This window comes from Colobus angolensis, unplaced genomic scaffold (assembly GCF_000951035.1).
Source record: "Colobus angolensis palliatus isolate OR3802 unplaced genomic scaffold, Cang.pa_1.0 Scaffold237, whole genome shotgun sequence".
NCBI classification, from domain to species: Eukaryota; Metazoa; Chordata; class Mammalia; order Primates; family Cercopithecidae; genus Colobus; species Colobus angolensis.
Genome location: NW_012115566.1, coordinates 1,631,581 through 1,640,162, shown reverse-complemented (window position 1 = coordinate 1,640,162; position 8,582 = coordinate 1,631,581).

Sequence of the window (8,582 nt, the reverse complement as noted above, 5' to 3'; positions counted from 1 at the left end):
AGATAAATTAAATGTGTACTGAACTCATTTAAATGAACATTCCACCTGAACTCACAGGAAATACTAGAAAAGCACTGACTTCTCAGCTCTCCTAATCATTTCATTGCTGTTTGCTGGAGACAGATGCTTTTTTAAAAGGGTCAGAATGTGAGAAGGAGGATGCTTTTTAAATGGAAAGGACATTTGGCATGCAGAGAATGTGGAAAGGAAAAGGGGTACCTAATCTATACTGGAGTGACAAGCAGGGGGAGGTATTGATAAGAAAAAAGAATTTAATGTGGAAGAAGACAGAAATGTAGTCAAAGTGAAAGGTTTAAAAGGTAACTTTATCACTAATAGGCAGAGAACACTTAAAGGGATAGAGGGTAGAGACAAGGAAGACATTTAGTAGATTACCATAAAGGAAAGGCGATATAAAAAGTAACAGAATGATGTGATAATTTCATGCTTTAATGAAAATCAAAGAGGCATATGTGAAAGCAAATAAAATAAAAATCTTTGCTTAAAAGGCCAAGGATAAAGGCTCTCCTTTATAAAGACAGAGACAGATGGGCCAGGGAGGGTTTCAGGAGAGAGTTAGGGTTAGAGATGCTAATGAATGAACTATAAAGGATGCCTTTGGTTGGCCAAACAAGAGCCCCTACTCTTACCCACCTCCCAGATAGATTCCTCCTCTTCTTCCTTACCTCTTTCTTGTGGATAATAGAGTTCCAAAGGGTCATCCTTGAGCAGGGTCTCTATGTGTTGGAGGTGATAACATGGTGACTGCTGTGCAGCTCCCAGAGATATCACCTCCTCCCAGAGCAGTTCCAGTCCATCTGCTTGGGATGTGCCTTGGAGACAATTAGGGACCATTGTGCTTGAGAGGAAACTTCTGTGGGAACTAGATCTGAAACCTCAGGAAACATTCCTATGGAAACAGAACAGGGAAAAGGGACTAATGGAATTAGAAGGAGAGATGATATAGAAAAAGGAACTGATACTACCAGTGAAGCCTAATAGGAATGAAAACTCAGTAATGTTGCCCTCACTGCCTCACTATTGACCTAACCACTGAATGCTCACTTTGCTACCACAAGACACACCTCCTCTTCCCACCTGAAATCCAGGATCATCAAGTTCCCTCTCCAGTCTTCCAGCAAAGACACAGCTTCATTTCCGTTCAATGGATGATGCTCTTGTACCCAACACTGGAGCTCCTCAGGTGGGATGGACAGGAAATGCTCCAGCACCAGCAGTTCCAAGATCTGCTCCTTGTTATGATCCTCTGATCGTAGCCACTTATGGCAAAGTTCCCAGAGTTGGCTTAGAGCCTCCCAGGGTCCAGGTGTCTCCTGGTAGCAGAGCTGTCTAAAGCACTGACAGAAGACTTCCTGGCTGTGCTGGCTGTTCTACTGCAAGTCAATTTCTTGTACAGAAGAGTTATCTTCCTCCATTTTTACTATCACAGGTCTCTTCTGTTCTCCATCCTGTATGATACAATCTGTAACCATTTTCACTCAAGAGTAACTGCAGACAGGTTTATACTCCAGGGAGACTCACCTTAAAAAATAAAGAAAATGTTATTCAAAGGTGAAAAACTTCCATCAGTTTTTTTTTTTTTTTAAAGTACATGTACTATAAAGGCTGCCTATGCCACGTTAAGAAAAGCAAAACAGAAAAGATTTTTGAGGTTTTGCTAACAGTGATGAAATTTGAGGATTTGACACCTCAGTAATGGAAATTTATATGACTATTTTAGAAATAAAAAGAGTAATCTTTTTCCTATCAATGTTTCCCATGCTCGCTCTATTTCAACTCTTTTCTGTTCTAGACATGTGAAATGCATTCCATGTGAGGGCCTTCACACCTGCTTGGAATACCATTACCCAAACATGTGCATGAAACATTCCCTCATTTCATTAAAGTATGCTCGCAAACTGTCTCCTCAAATAGATATTTCTGGCCCATTCTGTAAAAAAAATAGCTCTCCACCACTATCTGCCCTCTTACCTTACTATGTTTTTCTTTATAACTCTCATCACCCCGACATTAAAACATATAATTAAAAGGCAAATAAAATTCGCTTTTTGTTTGTTACCCTCACAATAAGTGCCATAAGAGTAGGGGCTTCATCTATTTTGTACACTGCAATACTTCCACTGCCCAGAATAGTGCCTGGTACATAGCACATCATTAATAACTATCTGTTGAAAAACAAAATGACTAATAAAAGGTATTAACTGTAAGACTCACAAAACTTATGAAGGAATCATTTCCTTTACACTGTATGATAAACGAGCATGATTAGAGAAATAAGGCAATGGAAACATTAAACAGAACAGGTCCACAATCCCTTTTCCACAAATTCAAAATCTCTCAAAGTTCTGAAAAGCAAAAGTATTTTCATAAGTCATTTGATGGCAATACCCAAAGTAACATAAACATATTTTGTAACAAAACTTGGCTTGAAATGACATAAAGCTATTTATAGTCTTAGCGTGAATATTCATGTTTTATTACAGAAATATTAACAGGCCTGAATATCGGGCTTCACCAGATCTCTGGGGTGTTATGCATATGTAGCACATTTGCATCACATTGCTTTTCAAAAACCGTTCAAAATCTGATTTCTAAAACACTTTTTACCCTAAAGATTGGGGAAAAGTTTCCCTGTTTTCTTTTCTTTCTTTCTTTCTTTTTTTTTTTTTTTTTGAGATGGACTTTCGCTCTTGTTGTCCAGGCTGGAGTGCAACGGCACGTTCTTGGCTCACTGCAACCTCCACCTACTGACTTCAAGCGATTCTCCTGCCTTAGTCTCCCGAGTAGCTGGGATTACAGGCATGTGCCACCACGACCGGCTAATTTCGTATTTTAGTAGAGACGGGGTTTCTCCATGTCTGTCAGGCTGGTCTCAAACTCCCGACCTCAGGTGATGCACCCGCCTCGGCCTCCCAAAGTGCTGGAATTACAGATGTGAACCACCGCGCCCGGCAAGTTTCCCTGTTTCTATATGTCAAGGACCCACCAGATTCCAAGAAGGCCACCCTCTTACACTCAGGAGTCCTGCTTCTCAGAAACTTCGGAGAAGAGGGGCCTGACTCCAAGTCACCAAGACAGGCCGGCTAGGGGTGCGGAAGCCTGGGTTAGGGTCAGGCACGAAGCTCTGTCCTCCTCGTTTGGGGTCACTCCAGGAGACCAGCTAATGGCAGCTCGGACTGGAAAGGAGAAGATGGGGTCTACACCCGGACTGGAAAGGAGAAGATGGGGTCTACACCCGGCCCAGGGCCAGCCTATAGAGCCCAGGTCCTACTCTCTTGAAGCCCTGAAAACTCCCGTCGCTAAGGACCAGCCAACATCCCGAAGTGTCGCCGCGCTACTCTAGAAATGTTCATCTCTATGGTTTGCTCCTGCCAGCCGTCATTGTACGATACCATTCCGTGGTCTGTTTCTATTACCCGAGAATTCCTGCAGCAAACCCTCTCCCTCCGGTATCAATACCTGGTTAATCTAGGAATGGCTGCCCAGCCTGGAGAACCTGATCTTTTTTTCTTTCTTTCTTTTTTGCCCGGGTTTATCTCCTCCTCTCCATCACTAGCCATCCAAATCAGCACCTTCTTATTGCCCCAGGCTATGTCAGTCAGTTCCCCGGTATGCATTCTTGCATACTTTTCTCCCTGTACGGTAAACAGAGTACACATTTATAAGCGAATACAGAGAGACAGTGTAGTGTTTAAGAGCTTGGTTTCTGAGCTTAACTTGTATATCTTGATATCTTTGTGCTGTGGGTCAAGTTACTTACATTCTTTATGCCCCATATTACTTACCTGTAAAAGAGTAATAGTGGTGCGTATTACTCTTAAGTATTGAACGATTAACATGTAAAGAGCCCCAGGAGTACATTAGATACCAAAGTCTAATAATATACATATATGGGATTTGGGGGAGGGGAAGGGGAGATAATTTTGTTTTGTAAACATGAGGTAATATTATATATACAAATTCTTGCATATAGACAGGGTCTCGTTCTGCCACCCAGGCTGGAGTGCAAAGGCGCTCACTGCCACCTCCACTTCCGCAGCTCAAGAGACCCTCCCGCCTCAGTCTCCCGAGTAGCTGGAACTACAGACAGGCCACCAAACCTGGCTAATTTTTGTAATTTTGTAGGGACGGGGGTCTCACTATGTTGCCTAGGCTGGTCTCACTATGTGCCCAGGATAGTGTCAAACTCCTAAGCTCATGCCATCTGCCGGCCTTGGCCCTCTAAAGTGCTGGGATTACAGATGTGAGCCACCACGCCCGGCCATATTTTCTTTGTACCTCTAGAATCCTACTAGAAAGTGTTGTGAGTCATCTGGAATGATTATTAAGAATTATTTAAAATGGCCCCACTGTGTTTTATTTTAATAGCTAATTTATTAACAGTCATACTACTCCAGTTTTTATCATCATGAACAAGTTTGCAATATACATTCTTATGCACACCTGTTTTGCACAGACAATTTTATTTATAGGACATAGGTTCTCATAAGTAGTATTGCTAGATGGAAGAACATATGTATTTTTAACAATAGATGCTGTTAGTTTGCTTTCCAAAAGGCTGTAACCACCTCACATTTCAAAGAGCAACAAGTGTTACAACTTTTCTAAATTCTTGGTCAGTTTAGTGGTATCTCATGTTATTTGTGGATGTGTTTCAAATTCACATCTCCAGATTTGATTTGAATCCGTGACTGAATGTCATGATTGTTTTTCCTTCTATGTTTAAGTGCCTTAAAGGCATCTCAAACAAAACATGTTCAAAGCCAAACTTGTAATCTCTGCACCCAAATCTGATCCTCTTCCAACATCCCTTTTGTCCACTTGTCCAAATCAGAAACTTGGGCATCTCTGTTTTTTTAACCCTCACATAAAATCCATCAAACTCCTATCAAATTTATCTTCAAAATATTTATGTATTTATCTGTTTTATTGATGCATAATATTTGTACATATTTATGGGGTACAGGTGATATTTTGTTGCATGCATATAATGTGTAATGCTCAAGTCAGGGTATTTAGGATATCCATCACTACAAGCATTTATCATTTCTCTCTGTTGAGAACATTTCAAATCTCACTTCTAGGTATTTTGAAATGTATGATAAATTGTTAACTATAGTCACTCTACTCAACTAACATTATAATTTATTCCTTTAATGTAACTGCGTGTTTGCATCCATTAACCAACCTCTCTTCACCCCCACACCCACATCCATCCCAGCCTCTAATAACTATCATTCTACTGTCTGCCTTCATTAGATCAACTTTATTAGTTCCCACATATGAGTATATGTGATATTTGTCTTTCTACCTCTGGCTTATTTCACGTAGCATAATAATCTCCAGTTCTATCCATGTTCCTGCAAATGATATGATTTTCTTCTTTTTTAATGGCGGAATAATATTTCATTACTTAAATATACCACATTTTCTTTATCCATTCATCCACTGATGGACACGTACATTGATTTGGTATCTTTGCTATTGTGAATAATACTGCAATAAACATGGGGGTCCATGCATCTCTTTGATATACTGATTTCCTTTCCTTTGGATAAATACCCAGGAGTGGGATTGCTGGATTGATAGTTCTATTTTTAGTTTTGTGAGAAACTCCATAGTGTTTTCCATAATGGCTATACAATGTATACTCCCACCAACAGTGTATGAAAGTTCCCCTTTCTCTGCATTAGGGTCTTTTTTTTTTTTTTTTTGGTCTTTTGATAATAGCCATTCTGATTGAAATCATATGATATCTCATTGTAGTTTGATTTGCATTTCCCTGATGATTAGTAATGTTGAGGTGGTACATGCCTGTAGTCCCAGCTACTCAGGAGACTGAGGTGGGAGGATTGCTTGAGGCCAGGAAGTAGAGGCTTCAGTGAGCTGTGATATTGCCACTGCACTGCACTCCAGCCTGAGTGACAGAATGAGACCCTGTCTGAAAAAGTAAAGAAAAGAAAGACAAAAAAGAAGTGGCAACCATCCCAGAATTTGGTGGCTTTTATTTTCATGAACATTTTAGATTGTGCATCTATCTATAACTTTAAAAATATCCATAAATGGTGTGTATGCATATATATATATATGTGTGTGTGTGTGTGTGTATTTTTAAAATATTTCTTTACTAATCTTTTTTGCTTAATCCTTTACATGTTTTGTTTTGTTTTATTTTGTTTTGTTTTGTTTTGTTTGAGAAGGAGTCTCACTCTGTTGTCCAGCAGTGCAGTGGCGCAATCTCGGCTCACTGCAACTCCACCTGCTGGGTTCCAGCGATTCTCCTGCCTCAGCCCCCTGAGTAGCTGGGTTTACAGGCAAGTGCCACCATGCCCAGCTAATTTTTGTATTTTAGTAGAGATGGGGGTTTCACCATTTTAGTCAGGCTGGTCTTGAAGTCCTTCCTGACCTTGTGATCTGCCCACCTTGGACTCCCAAAGTGCTGGGATTATAGGCCTGAGCCACTGCGCCTGGTCGTTTTTACTACAGTACACTATTCCAGATTATAAATGTACCCCAATATATTCATCATTCTCCTATTGGTGTGAATTAAATTGTTTACAAACAGTGTTGTCAAGAACATTCTTGTACATCTTTTGTGGATGTGTGAGAACATCACTAGTGCATTTAGCTTTTTTTAAAATGACATTTAACCAGTAGAGAAATTGCTAAAGGGGTACATTTCCCTTTGTTGTATTGGATGTTGCGAATATTTGACATATTTGTGGCTACCCAGAATATTTGGAGCACCCTTCCTATAGCTGTGACTTTCCCCCATTATAACTCCTACCTCTTTAAGGTAGCTGCTAGAAAAAACCATTTTTTAACTTCCCCTGCAGGTAGGGAGCAGGCATGTAATATAGGTTTTGCCAATAAGATGCAATCATGAAAACCCTCAATTTAGAAGACAGCACTTTGAAGAAGGGGATGCTGTGCAGAATTCTGTATATGAGAGTGGCAGTATGGTCATGTTAAGAACTTTTAGAAGCAAAAGTGACCAAGATCCATGCTATAGTTTCCTGTGTTTCGTGCTCATATTGAAAATGATGGTAATTATCCACTGTTGTGGGATTGCTTGTATGAGTAGTCTGGGAGTGAAATTTGGGCATTTTTTCCTGACTGCATAATTCTAGTGTTTCTCTGGCCTTTCAGGAGACTCTAAGTCAACTGATATTCTTAACAAATTCTTGTACTATTTCATCTGTAGAGTGGATTCTGATGCTTGCAACTAAGAATTCTAACGGAAACAGTTATTCTCAACCCTTCTCTCATGGTACATAAGTGATCACTGTATAACAAACTGGAAGTGATGTATAAAGCTGACTGTGGCTGGAAGCAACCAGAACTATAGATATTAATTTCCCATGGTCTTGCCTGGCCTCTCTCAGGAGATCCGTATCTCAACAGCACACCTGTCATACATTCATAGCCCAACTGTGTGCCACAATGTGCTAGCTGGAAATGTGTGCACTAGATATTGCTAAATTACTATCAGTTTATACTCCTTCTATTTTTTTTTTTTTTTTTTTGAGACAGAGTCTTGCTCTGTCACCCAGGCTGGAGTACAGTGGCCAGATCTCAGCTCACTGCAAGCTCCGCCTCCCGGGTTTACGCCATTCTCCTGCCTCAGCCTCCAGAGTAGCTGGGACTACAGGCGCCCGCCACCTTGCCCGGCTAGTTTTTTGTATTTTTAGTAGAGATGGGGTTTCACTGTGTTAGCCAGGATGGTCTCGATCTCCTGACCTTGTGATCCACCTGTCTCGGCCTCCCAAAGTGCTGGGATTACAGGCTTGAGCCACCGCGCCCGGCCTATACTCCTTTTAGTACTGTGTGAGAGTTCTTGCTGGTCAACATCCTCTTCGACCTTTTTTGTTTGTTTGTTTGTTTGTTTGAGACAGAGTCTGGCTCTGTCGCCTATGGAGTGCAGTGGCTTCTTCAACTTTTGGTATCACTGGACTTTAAAACTTATTCCAGTCTTATTGTTATAATTGTATATATGATTTTTAAAATTTGCATTTTTCTGTTATTAGTGAGAATCTTCTAATTTGTATTTCCTTATTTGTTAATTACTGGTTTCGTATCATTGTGTGCTTTCCTCTTGGACTGCTGGTCTTTTTATTACTGATTTATGAAAAGCTCTTTACACATCTTTGATACTTAGGATTCTTCACTTGCCTGGGTTGCTTTGAAGGCTGCAAGAGCATTTGTAGTAATTATACATTCGTAATTTTGTATTCTATTTTTCAAAAGGGTCCTCCAGATTATACAGGATTCAGGTTCTGCAAAACCTGGATCCATCTCTGACATCCCAATTGGAGGTCCATCTCTCTGTTTTGCTGATGGTGTCTTCTGAGCACAGAAGATTTTATGGTTAATTTAGTTAAATTTATTTTTGTTTTTATATGGATTGTACTATTTGGATACTGTTTAAGAAAATATTTTCTAACCCTATGAGATTAAAATATGATCTTATATTTTTTTCAAATTATTTAAAATTTTGTTTTTATTTATTTAATTTGTTATTATTATTATTATACTTTAAGTTCTAGGGTACATGTGCACAA